The sequence below is a fragment of the Bufo bufo genome, chromosome 7 (genome assembly GCF_905171765.1).
Source record: "Bufo bufo chromosome 7, aBufBuf1.1, whole genome shotgun sequence".
Taxonomy (NCBI): domain Eukaryota; kingdom Metazoa; phylum Chordata; class Amphibia; order Anura; family Bufonidae; genus Bufo; species Bufo bufo.
The window spans coordinates 186,383,277-186,397,809 of NC_053395.1; positions in this window are offsets into that span (position 1 = coordinate 186,383,277).

Below are 14,533 nucleotides of genomic sequence, written 5' to 3' on the forward strand. Positions count from 1 at the left end.
AGTGGAGGGAGGAGAGGATGTGCTGCAGTGGAAAGAGCAGAGGATGTGCTGCAGTGGAGAGAGAGGAGAGGATGTGCTGCAGTGGAGGGAGGAGAGGATGTGCAGCAATGGCAGAAGGAGAGTATATGCTGCTTATGGGAGAATGTGCTGCTGGATTTTAGAAAGTGAATATGTACTTAGTATGGGGGTGAAGTTGCTGCTATGGGGGTGTACTGTGCATTTTTTGGGAGGAGAGAAGGATGTACTAGAGAAGGTAATGGGAGAATATGCTGTAGTCAGATAATATTTGCATGTAGACTTACCATGGGCCCGCAGAATAATTTTTACTGCATTACTTTTTTAGGTATTTTTTTTACATATCAATACATTTTTATTGCATTACATTTTTTAGGTATTGTTTATACATATCAAAAAATAAATATATGTATACTTTGCTTACTGTGAATATATCACTTCTGGAAATGTGGTCCTGCACTTTTACTACAAACCTTTTGCAGGGTCCATGAAATGAAACGACCAGGAGATTTCCTGCTAATTCAGTGGTGATCTTTTGCCTTTTTTTCCAGAGGGAAATAGCATAATAGGTGACCAATTTCATGGAATTTCATGGTAATTTGTAATTGATCCACCAGCTAATACCAAACATCCTGAATTCAGGAGATAAGCCCCTCTTCTTGGACAAAGTATAAAATAGTTATTGTGTCCTATAGTGAATGGTCAAGGTCATCCTGAACACTGGAAAAGTCTTTTAAAGGGGTTGTCCAGCTGATTAAATTTTGTATATTTAAAATGGTGAAAAATAAATCATACTCAGCTCATGATCCCTCGCCTCTCCAATTCCAACACTTCTAAGGTCCCCTGGAGAATGGACAAGGTGAGTATGACTTATTTTATTATTTTCCACCATTTTAAGCCTTTTAAAAAGAAAATTTGAATCAGACAACCCCTTTTAAAGGGTTTTTCCGAGATTTTTATACTGATGACCTATCCTCAATATAGTTTATCAGTATCTGATCGGTGGGGGTCCAGCACTTCTGTGAGCGCCACAGTCTTCTCGCAGCTTGCCAAGCACAGCGTTGTATAGCGGCGGTGCTTGGTATCGCGCTCAGCCCCATTGAAGTGAATCTCAGAAAACCCCTTTAAATATGTAAGTATTAAGTAGGCCCTTCTACTTCCATGGGACACTTACAGCCAGTCATGGACAGAATGGGAACTTAAAGTGGCACTGATAAAAATCCTAAAAGTGGCTCCATGTTGTAGGTGGGTCTAAATTGACAGAAGGCAGGACAAAACAAGTATGAAGGGACAACAGAAGTAGGCAGGGCCTGCAATACTGTAGTGCCCACACCGTGCCCCTTCACAGTAGTTATCTCCCCATTGTGCCCCCTCTGTTAATAAAGTTAAAAAAAAACACTATATTATAAAATCTTGATTTGCATTTTGTATGGTCATGATACTTGAAATGAAAAATAAAAATTATCTGATTTAAAAATAAAAAAAACACTATGTACTCACCTGTTCCCCCGATGATCCAGAACATCCTGCACTTTCCAGCAGGCACAATGCGGTCACACACACATCACACTTGCTGGGCCGTGTAGGAGAAGCACACAGGCTGATTCCCAGGCATGCACACTCCTCCTACACAGCCCAGCAGCGTGATGTGTGGTCTGCTGGGGAGCGCAGCTATTAGCTCAATGGTGAAGCAGGGAGCACCTAAAAATGGACGCATATTGCCTCTGGCCTTAAAACATTATACCTTGCCATGCCTGCAGACATCACCCATGCTAGGACCTTAAAGGGGTTATCTGGGTTCAGAGCTGAACCCGGACATACCTCTGTTTTCACCCCGGCAGCTAAATCGCGCAGGGCAAATGCATTTTTTGGAGATCCGGTGACGTACCGGGGCCCTCCATGGGGCTGCCAGGAAGCCCAGTGACGGCACCAGCACTGATGGGTGAGATTTAGCGCTGCCCTAACCAGTAAAACGGCTAGGGCAGCCCTAAAGCCCGCACATCAGAGCCGGTGACGTCACCGAACACACTGCCGGGTGGAAGTTTCTGCCCGGCAGTGTGTTATTGAAAACAAAAGAGACTTTGCCCTGCACGATCTAGCGCAGGGCAAGGGAGCTCATCGGAGCATGAGATGCTCTGATGCCAACATCAGGGGGGCTGCCTGGGTGAAAATAAGGGTATGTCCGGGTTCAGCTCTGAACCCGGACAACCCCTTTAAATGGAAGATATCAGGCAATGTGTTGGCAGTAGTGGTCAGTGAGGATTAATGGTGGTCACTCCAAGCTGGTTTAGTTGGAGACTTTTATTACTTACAAGCTAGTGACGCATTTTAACACTGTACTAATGCTTTCTTCAGGTTATATAACCCGAAAAATGCATTGGCACAGGGCTCATCTCTACCTTGTAATTAATAAAAGTCCCTAAAAAGACCATCTTAGCTCTCAGACCTTTCTAGGATAAATTGAAGCCCATGGTGGAGGGAAGCACTGACATTGGAGCTACTTAAAGAGGTATTCCTATTCATGAAGTTATTCGGAACTCCCATAGAAAGGGATGGAGCAGCTACGTGCATGCCTAACCGGCTGCTCCACTCATTTTGGAGGACTCCACGGGGGACATGGCCCCCATTCTTGTGATCGGTAGGATCCCCACCAATCCAGCAGTAGGACACCCTCCGATCTTATAGTTATTCCTAACCTGTGGGTAGGAGATAATGTCATATAACTGGAATACCCCTTTAATGCCTGTTAGATAAAGACCCAATGCTACCACCAGGGGGTGTAGTGGCAGAATACTGACAAGCATATACAAGCTTGACTTAATGTTGTGCCAATTTAGCACAACTCACTCAGGTGAGCAAAAACTCTATGGGGGTCATTTATTATCAGATATATAGCAATTTTCTCCGTATATCTGGCGCAAAATGGTCTAAATCTATGCCAGCAAGGGAGTTGGTGTACATTTAGACAGGCGGTGGATACACCAGAGTTATGTAGAGGCCAGTACATAGCTTAGGCGCAGTCACCACCAGTGCAAAGGGGTATTAAGACCGGCGTCTAAAACGCTGGTCTTAATAAATGACCCCCTATGTTTCCATTTTAGTATGTATCTTCTACCTGGTAGCCCATGTAATAGGTGGAGGACCTGGGCTAGAGTGATGCTGATTTAGGGATTTGCTCTGTGGTTGCCATTAGCAGTCAAGGTGCAGGAAGAGTTGATGAGCCCCTCCGTCAATACTGCTCAGCTGCAAGGTCAATGCCGTCCTGATCCCTCCTGTGTCATGGGCTGGAGTTATCAGAGGATCTTAGGCATTTGGCAGGGGAAGCATCATAACGGAGAGAGAAAGGTGCAGCCAAGGCCTTGAGTCCTGACGCTAGTCAGGGTCAGGACATTGTCATACCTGCCAACTTTTTGGATGGTCGGAGGAACAAGAGAAACACTTTCTGGGTCAATATTGTGAATGTAATAATGCAAATCTATACCTCAGATCAAAAAGAGGGACATTTAAGAAGCAAAGAGGGAGAGAGGGACTTGGGTCAAAAAGAGGGACTGTCCCTCCAAAAGACGGGACACTTGGGAGGTCTGCATTGTATGTGTTAGCGCCTACCAGGTCCTGATGCTGGTCCTTGTTGTATGTTTGTAATGATTGCATCTAAGCGCCAGCTTAGGACCTCCAGTCTCCAGGGCAAAATATGGCCCTGGTGGCCTAATAAGATCTGTCTAGTTTCAATTCCTTTTTATCAGGTGGAGCTGTACAGCAGACAATGCCATTCTGCCTGTCAAAACAGAGACCCAACAAGACAAGCTAATTCATGAGAACTTGTCTTTTTTACCAGCCAAAAAATCTCATTTAAATTAATGGGGACTTTTTTTTTATATGAAAACGATAAGATGGAATAATATAGAGACACAAGTGTCAATAGAGCCTTAGGCTGTAGAACATGTACTAAATAGCACTTATTAAGTACAGTGCATTGACTGTACAATGGCTTCATGTATTACATTTGGTATTCTTGGTATTTTCACATAATCAGGCACTTTGTCGACTAGCACTTGTTCTCTTTGCTCACCTCTGCAGTACTACAACAATGGAGCTCAAAGTCCCCTGTTATTCAGATTTTCCCCTGCACTTTGCCAACCTAAACTATTGCCTTTCTTTCATGATACCTTGGAAACAAAGCAGAGAGCCTCTTGGAGGGTTTTACAGCCACCATCTAAAGCTTCTAATTGCACAGTATGAGTAAAAGTCATCCTATGATTCACTCTTACCCAAAAGGCCAATGGTAATGCATGTGGGGCACCTGTCGTCTCAGTTCAATGGTCTTCTCAATAAATAGCAAGTTGAATCTGTTAAGCTGCAGAGATTTCTTAGTATAATAGGTATTGAGTTTTTGGGAAATGGTTCAATAGAGGCGGAAAAAAAGAAACGACAATTTGTTCTAATCAATGCGCTCACATTATAGACTTTAAGGAGAGTGAAAAACAATATTATAAATAGATGTTTACAATGTTCACAAAAAATAAGGGCTGAAAAATTGTTTCAATCATCAATGTGAATTAGGGCCCATTCAGACGGCCGTATGCTGTCCGCAAAAATGCGGATCCGTTTTTTTGCGGATTAGATGCTGTCCCAATTCACTTCTATGGGGCCCTTTTTTTTCCATTGCACGGCTCAGCAAAAAAATTATATAAGTCCTATACTTGCCAGTGAAAATCAGGACATTGCCCTATTGAAGACTATGGATCAGCAAAAAAAACTGAATGCAAAAGGTTTTTTTGCAGACATGCTGAACTGTCCGCAAAAAAACGGATCCGCATTTTTGCGGACAGCATACGGCCATCTGAATGAGCCCTTATCAGTAATGGGTGACCACAGACTAAAGCCTCATGCACACGACCGTTGTTTGAGTCCGCATCCGAGCCGCCGTTTTGCAATGGGGCCGCAATAGATGCGGACAGCACTCCGTGTGCTGTCCGCATCCGTGGCTCCGTTCCGCGGCCCCGGTAAAAAATATAACATGTCCTATTCTTGTCCGCGCTTGGTGGACAAGAATAGGCATTTATATTGCCGGCGCCCCCGTTCCGTTCCGCAAATTGCGGAAGGCAACACGGGCGACTTCCATTTTTTGCGGATCCGCGGATTGCGGACTGCAAAAAACGGAATGGTCGTGTGCATGAGGCCTAGGCCCGTTAGCATAGGTTTCCTGATGCAGTTTTGAAAGCTAAAACCAGGAGTGAATTAACCTGGGACCCCCACCGATCAGCTGTTTAAGAAGGCAGCCGCGCTCCAGCAGCGCCGCGGCCTTCTCACTGTTTACTGCAGGCCCAGTGACATCACGACTTGTATCAACTGGCCTTGGCGGGGCTAAGCTCTGTTCACTTGTATGGAGCTTAGCCGTGCCCAGGCCAGTTGATACAAGTCGTGACGTCACTGAGCCTGCAGTAAACAGTGAGAAGGCTGCGGCGCTCCTGGAGTGCTGCTGCCTTCTCAAACAGCTGATCGGAGGGGGTCCCAGGTGTCGGACCCCCACCGATCAGAAGCTGATGATCTATCCAGAGGATAGATCATCAGTTTAAACAAACTGCAGGACCCCTTTAACATCCCCAAAAAATTTAATAAAATGTGTCAAAAGTCATACACAACCCTAAAAGTACAGGTCGCCCTGCAATAAATGACCCATCACACAACTCTGTAGACATAAAAATAAAAAAGTTATGGGGGGCAGAGTATGGCGATTCAAATTAAAAATTTGTCTTTTCCGAAGTTTTTAAGTGTTAAAACACAAGAAAAACAATATAATTGTGGTATCACTATAATCGGATTGACCTGGAGAATGAAGTCCACAGGTCAGTTTTACCGCATTGGGAATGCCATAAAAACAAACACCCATAAAACTGTGGCAAAATTGCACAATATTTCCAATTCTACCCAATTTGGAATTTTTATCCAGCCTCCCAATACATTGTATGCAACAATGCAGTAAAATGGTGTCATTAGAAAGTACAACTTGTCCCGCAAAAAAAACCAAGCCCTTATACGGCTAGGTGAATGAAAAAAAAAAAAAAAAGTAATGGCTCCGGGAAGGCAGGAAGTAAAAAAAACGTAAACCACAAAAATGGAAAATTGCCCGGGGTAGAAAGGGTTAAGCATGCAGTCAACTTTTCTTCCATTTGACATATGTGATGTTGACAAGCAGGTTTCTAATCCTCCTGTAAGTCCTGGAGATGTTCTGTCTCTTGCTGGTTTGATACCAGGCTGATAACACTAAAGTGCAGTAATTATGGGACAGGTAGACGTGTTCTTATGTGCGTAACTCCCACCTCACATATCACTTATATCCGTGCCCGACCGTTGTTTTAGGCCTGGAGCCGGACACAGCGGATACATGTCTACTAAACTTCAGTGCACAAGTCCGGCTTCCATAGACTGATAGCGCCTCAGACGTTGCATGCGTTTTTTCTATCCGGCACTATTTCATATCTGGTGTCATAAGTGATGCACCAGATCTTTCAGAAAGATCCCATAGAAAACTTATATAGGAGTTTCCAGAACAGCAGGGGTGCACCACCAATGAGGCCAGGTGAGGCGATCGCCTCAGGCAGCACCAGGTAGGGGCAAGAGGGGGGGGGGCCAGAAGGGCCATGATTAAGAAATTGGCATGGGGGGGGGAGCTGTTTCAGTTTTTCGCCTCAGGCAGCAGAAAGGCTAGGTGCACCCCTGCAGAACAGCCAAACAAATGTGCATGTTGGGAGTCGTAGTTTCACCACAGCTGGGGTGCCGGAGTTTTCTGATCCCAGACCTAGAGGCTCTGCTCTCTCTGCAGCTGCCCCGCCGCCTGCACTTTTATTGACAGGTTCAGGCAGTAAAAACATCATCACACTGGTTTCATAGATACAAATCTGCTGACAGATTACCTTTAACTTAAGCACATCTAAAATGCTGTCTGTCTGCTGACTGCTGCCATAGTCGCTCTTCGTAAATATGCAGAGCACAGATATTCTAGGAGCCAGGGACCTTATTTTGATGCCATCAGCTCCTTTCCCCAAAACAATCCTGTACCAGCAAGTGAAGTTCCTATAAGTCTCATTAAACAGTAGGCAGGAAAACACCTTTGCGGCTTTTAATTATTATTTTGGACAGCAGATAATGATGAGACTGGCGCCCTAATCAGATTTAAAATGTTTCATCATACCTGTAGGATTATATTGCAGTTTGCCACTAGGTGGTGCTGGTGGGCAGTCATAGTAATATCTTGTGTGAAATAGAATACATTTGCAAATTGGGGCCAAGTAAATATTTACGTTTTAAAAGCAGGGGTTTTTTTTCTCTTCAATTCATCCTTGTAATTTCAAGGGAGAAAATGGTGATTTTAGACAAATTATAGATAGATAGATAGATAGATAGATAGATAGATAGATAGATAGATAGATAGATAGATAGATAGATACCGTAGATTAACTAGACAGATAGAGATAGATTGGATTGATTATTTCTGGTTTTGCAGATAACTAAATCTCTCTTACTAATGCATATGTATGGTATACCTTCTTCTAATTAAAATGTATATACTGCATTAAAAAATATATATTGTTATATATAAGTATATTATTATACAATATGTGGAAATATAGTTTAATTTAACCAAGCGGTGATTACTTAAATTGTTATGATACCAGTTGATCCTTGCAACTCCAAGCGAGCAGGGATTTTTTTTCTTGTTTAGGTAGATATATATGTCTATTCAGTTTAGGGCTCATTCACAATTTTTTTGCGGCTCGGGTGCAGACCCATTCACTTCAATGGAAGTGCTGTCCGCATCCGTAGCCCCGTAAAAATTATGAGTCATGTCCTACTCTTGTCCTTTTTGCGGACAAGAATAGGCATTTCTATAATGGGCCTCCTGTTGCCTTCCGCAAATTGAGGAAGCCACACGGGCGGCATCCGTGTTTTGCGGATCCGCAATTTGAGGACTGCAAAACACGTCACGGTCGCGTCAACGAGCCCTTAAGGATACATGGATCTATGCACATCTCCTATCCGTGGACAAAACAAAAACAGCCTTGTTTTTAATAGTCTCCTATCATATCCCTTAATCGATCACTTGGATTAAGGGATATGATCCAGCTCAATTCATTTAGATGGGAAAATAAAGAAATAAACCATTCACACTGTTTTTTAACCAGAAAGAAAGAAAAAAGGTGATGTATCACTGTTAATCATCAGGTTTCCTGCTGTCATGTACTTTTTTGGGGAAATACAGAGCACCCACTATGCTTTATCAGGCTGATACAGCCTACACAGCAATCTTTATACTATACAGGACCCAGACTATGTAAATACTATATATATATATATATATATATATATATATATATATATATATATATATATATAATATTTACAATGTGGGCAATCATAGCTCTGGGATAGGACAGGGACCATACCCAGAACCTGCAGAGCACTGATCAAGAAATGTGAACATTATTGGAATTCTAAAGCATACCCATTTTGTAGACTGAAGAATATCCATGATAGAAGATGTTTCCCATCTCCATACTGTACAATATCTACTACACATAGTTCCCCTGCCTGTCACCAAAGCAAGAGCAAAATGTCATATATATATATATACTGATCGTTTTACAAGACTTTCCACAGTTCTGGGCCTGAAGATGTATAGATGTTGGCGTGGGTTTCCATGTGAGGGATGAGATTTATTCTTTGGTTCCCCCAAGGCACCTGCTCTGGGCTAAACCCATAGTTTTAGATCTACTTAGGATACATTCACACCGCAGTTTACAGAACCCATTGAAGTCTGTGGGACTATTCATATGGCCAGTGAATAGCCGCCATCAAAAACAGGAGATGTCCTATTTTTGGCTGTTTTCACGATTAGGTCGGATCCCATTGTAATCAATAGGTCATTTCTAACAGCCATTAAAACAATAGAAAATGGATGCACAAACAAATGCAAAGTGGCCATGGGCAGCACGGTGGCTCAGTGGTTAGCACTGGCCCCTTGCAGGGCTGGGGTCCTGGGTTTGAATCTGACCGAGGACAACATCTGCATGGAGTTTGTATGTTCTCCCCATGTTTGCGTGGGTTTCTTCCCATGTGCCAAGTACATAGTGATAGGGGACTTAGCTTGTGAGCCCCATTGGGGACGGGGTGATGCTAATGTCTGTAAAGAGCTGCGAAATATGTCAGCGCTATGTGAGTATAATAAATCAAAATCTGACCGTGTCCAATTTTAATGGCCGCCTTATTTTTTTGTTGTTGTTTTCACTTGGTGTGAATGTATCCTTAGAGAGTCCCAGATGATGGTCCATTAAACAGAACTTCAACACATCTGCATCTTACCTCACCCTCTGATAAATGACTAGGAACCATAACTGCTTAACACATGGAAACATCACATTTCCACAGAAGGAAATTGTTTACCAATTATTATTATTATTATTATTATTATTATTATTATTATTATTATTATTATTATTTATTATGTATTCATGCTTCCATTCCGCCCAGCAGGGGGCTCCAGTGATCATCTATTTCTATGGTATCTCTTCTGCCTGTACAGTCCTGTCTGGTGGAAGAGATGTAACAACCCCTATGGGCACCGAGCTTCCATTTTTAAGCCATCAGAATGGGGGTCTCGAAGTATACCCCTGCAGAGAACTGATACCGCACAACTAACCACCATGTTGATTGTTGTGAGGGTGGTAAAAAGAAAGAGCACTAATTATACACGGCTGAAAATAAAGACACGCAAATCTCTTGATGTTGAATTGATTATTGCTTTACAAAAGATTTAATTGCCAGAATAAAAATGATTAATTGCAACGATGCAAATCATTTCATACACATTGGATTATCATATGACAATCCACGAGCAGACTCGCATTGAATTATCATTTCTGACTTTGTCCGCTAATTATTTGATTACAGTCAATCAATCAAAAGTGTTATACATAATACGTTTTCAGTAATGACCCAATTCATTTTCACAATGACTTAATAGACGATTGTTGATCCCAGCCAGTCTTTTTGGTAGCACAGAAGCAACAAGTACCGTTGACAGTCTTCCCTCTTTCTACGAGATGGGACCAATGGCGACTCCGTGCGACCAACCATTATCGGCAGCGGAACCAGTGCTCCCCTGCAGCCCACCAAAATCACACCAACAGTCCATGAGAGCCACGGCCACTGATTGGTATACCCACATATATATTAGCCTGAAAAGTCCTAAAACTGCAAACGAAAAAGAAAGAGATTGTTCTACGTTGAAACAAGAGACTGAAGCAGTGGCTTTTCCTCGCCTCTTGTGAGTCTACGTGATTTGGGATTTCCATTGTAGGGCTTACAAATCACTGTGACGCCACAGGTACCTAATAATGAGAAGACGTCCTGACGATGATTGACATATAATTTGCTTGGATCAGTACAATACCTCAGTATATGTAAAGGACAGAGGTCATAAAATAATGGCTTGTGCACATGGCCATATTATGGAGGTATTAACCCCTACAGCTCCATAATACGGGACCATAGGGACGCAAAGTGTCACTCTATGGGGTCGAGCCATGTTAATCAGACATTGTTTTATGCAAAGGGGTTATCAGTAGAGGCACTAATAGAACAGAGAGGAGGGCAACACCCATAGCAAAGATCAAAATGGGTCCTATTTTTGGCCCTCGATTTTGCCATCCAGGACAGATGGTTCTGGTGTTTGTTTTCCACCTTCACAACTTTGACGTGACTCTTGGGGCCAATTCGTCGTCCTCTTGTTTCCAAAGAAAATATAGTTCCTCCATAGAGAGAAGTCCTGCACAGGTTCTTGCCACCAAATAAAGGGAATAGGACCAACCAGGGATGGGCTCTCTATCTCTCCAAGGGCACCGGAGCAGATGCATGGATTGCCTTTGTGATATGTATGCCCTTAGCATATCCAGCCACTCATAGCTCTGTTTTATTAACCCAATCTGACAGTCAAGCCAATAATCATGTCATTGATCAAACAGATCAAACATTGATAAAAATTAATATAGATCATCAATATGAGATCCGCAGTGGTCCAACCCCCGGGGACTCCCGCCGATCAGTAAGGGTCCATTCACTCCAACGTAAGGGCCCCGTGCCCATGTTGCAGACTGCAAAAAGCGGTCCACAATGCACGGACACCGGCCGCGTGAATCCCGTATTGTGGTGCAGACCCATTGACTTGAATGGGTCCATGATCTGTAAAATACGGCAAAAGATAGGACATGTTCCATCTATTGCAGTGCAGAGGTACAGACCCGAAAGCCCATAGAAGCGCTTCCAAGTACTTCTGTGGGCTTCCAATTTGTGCCTCTGCTTCACAAAAGATAGGCTTTATCTTGCAGATTGCGGACCCATTAAAGTTAACGGATCCACATCTGCACCACGGAGTGCTCACGGCCAGTGCCTGTGTATTGCGGACCCGCTGTTTGCGATCCGCAATACCGGCAAGGAGCCCTTACAGTCATGTGATTGGCCCCTAAACATTGTGCCTACTGTACTAAAACAATCAGCTTGCGACCGATCCCATCAATCTTATTGTTCATAGTTCACCCTTTTTTACAACCAGTATTGTAGAACGCTATGATCTAGCATCAACTTTACGGTGATCTGAGAAAAGTTTATGGTGGTCAACGCAAAGGCACAGAATATCTATGGGAAATATTTGTTCCTGTTCCACAATACATGATTGTTTGGATCCTCCCTGAGACATTTATCATATGCTGAGAACATCTTTGTCTGTAGCAACTTTATACATTAGTTCAATATTTTAGAGATCCTTCACCTTTTATATGGGACTGCAGCAGGGGTCCTGAGGACAGACAGATGTCTCTCTGACAATTGGTGTCACTGTGGGATTAATTAATCCTGAGATTTCTATTTTCCCAGCAGATTGAATTAATAAGGTCCCTTTCACACGAGCGAGTATTCCGCGCCGATGCAATGTGTAATGCGAACGCATTGCGCCCCCGCACGGAATCCAGACCCATTCATTTCAATGAGGCTGTGCACATGTGCGTTGGTTTTCACGCATCACTTGTGCGTTGCGTGAAAATCGCAGCATGTTCTTTATTCTGCGTTTTTCACGCAACGCTGGTCCCATAGAGGTGAATGGAGCTGCGTGAAAATCGCATCGCATCCGCAAGCAAGTGCGGGTGTGATGCATTTTTCACGGATGGCTGTTAGGAGATGTTGTTTGTATACCTTCAGTTATTTATCACGTGCGTGAAAAACGCATTAAATCGCATTGCAACTGCGCGATAAAAACTGAACAACTAATCGCGATCACAGACAAAACTGACTGACTTTGTTTGCGAAATCGCGCATTTGTCACTGAATGCATTCGCAACGCGTCCGGACCTAATCCGCTCATGCTCATCTGCAAGGGGCCTAAGAGTTAGGTATAGAGGGAGATTCTATATATATTATAATATAGATAGATAGAGAGATAGATAGATAGATAGATAGATATGAGATAGATAGATAAATAGATAGATAGATAGATAGATAGGAAAAAAGCCAGCAGCACTCCAGTAGATTGAAGAAAACGTGTGGTTTATTGACCCAAAATTGAAGCGACGTTTCAACAGCTCACTGCTGTCTTTATCAAGCCTACTGCACATGTGCTACAAGTATGTGATATATAGGGACATTGATCAACAAAAGATTAACATCAATTGAAAATATATGAGCAAAAAACATGAATATGGTGATGCCTGTGAATATACAAATACATGTGGAAAACCGCCACAGTTTGACAAATATAATGCATATAAAAACATAAATATAGAATACAGCATTCTTGTGTTACATAGGAAAGATCCTAATGAGTGCAGGTGAACCCAATATCTAAGTGAAATTAAAAGAACTCACTGTCAGCTGTGCAACTGTATGCAATTTGCATCACATGTTCAGCGGCGTTCCCATTCACCTACCGCGCATGCGCGGGAGGAACAAATATCGCGATCCTGCCGGCGTCCAGACACTGAATGAAATCCACAACAGAGATGGTCGGAACAGCCTCACACGTAATGTGCGCATGTCCTGACCGCAATAGTGGCTGCAAATCAGTCGATACGTACTCATAGTTATGTGTATAGATACCAGAAAGATATAGGGAGCTAAATACTATTAGAAACAAATATCATGAGGTCAATATGCTAATGAATAGGGTCTAGGACACTGCCAAACCGCAACCAACATAATTTTACATGAATGGTCGCATACTTCAGCGCCTTATCAACCCAATGAGGCAGACTATACGGAGGATATGTAATTGGTGAGAAAGGATGTCACCCAACAATGACGGATCATGTTAATCATTCATTAGCATATTGACCTCATGATATTTGTTTCTAATAGTATTTAGCTCCCTATATCTTTCTGGTATCTATACACATAACTATGAGTACGTATCGACTGATTTGCAGCCACTATTGCGGTCAGGACATGCGCACATTACGTGTGAGGCTGTTCCGACCATCTCTGTTGTGGATTTCATTCAGTGTCTGGACGCCGGCAGGATCGCGATATTTGTTCCTCCCGCGCATGCGCGGTAGGTGAATGGGAACGCCGCTGAACATGTGATGCAAATTGCATACAGTTGCACAGCTGACAGTGAGTTCTTTTAATTTCACTTAGATATTGGGTTCACCTGCACTCATTAGGATCTTTCCTATGTAACACAAGAATGCTGTATTCTATATTTATGTTTTTATATGCATTATATTTGTCAAACTGTGGCGGTTTTCCACATGTATTTGTATATTCACAGGCATCACCATATTCATGTTTTTTGCTCATATATTTTCAATTGATGTTAATCTTTTGTTGATCAATGTCCCTATATATCACATACTTGTAGCACATGTGCAGTAGGCTTGATAAAGACAGCAGTGAGCTGTTGAAACGTCGCTTCAATTTTGGGTCAATAAACCACACGTTTTCTTCAATCTACTGGAGTGCTGCTGGCTTTTTTCCTTTCCATTTACTGGACCTAGGTGCTGGTCCACACTGGCCGGTCGTGCACCCATTGTATCTACAGTGTGCTGCTTCCTCATTTTCCAAAGGTGTAGATAGATAGATAGATAGATAGATAGATATGAGATAGATAGATAGATATGAGATAGATAGATAGATATGAGATAGATAGATAGATAGATAGATAGATAGATAGATAATATATTATTAGATAGATAGATAGATAGATAGATAGATAGATATGAGAGAGAGAGAGAGAGAGAGAGAGAGAGAGATAGTTAATATATTATATGATAGATAGATAGATAGATAGATAATATGCTATAAATAATGTGCTATAAATAATGTGATTTTTACTTTGATGTGGTGAGGAGTATTTACTAATACATTACCCCAGCTCTAATACTTCTATGTCCTCTACATCCCTATGACTCCCACAGTGGGATCACAGAAGGAGTCTTGCAGCTACTAGATCTCTTCTTCTTTCTCTTCTGGGACC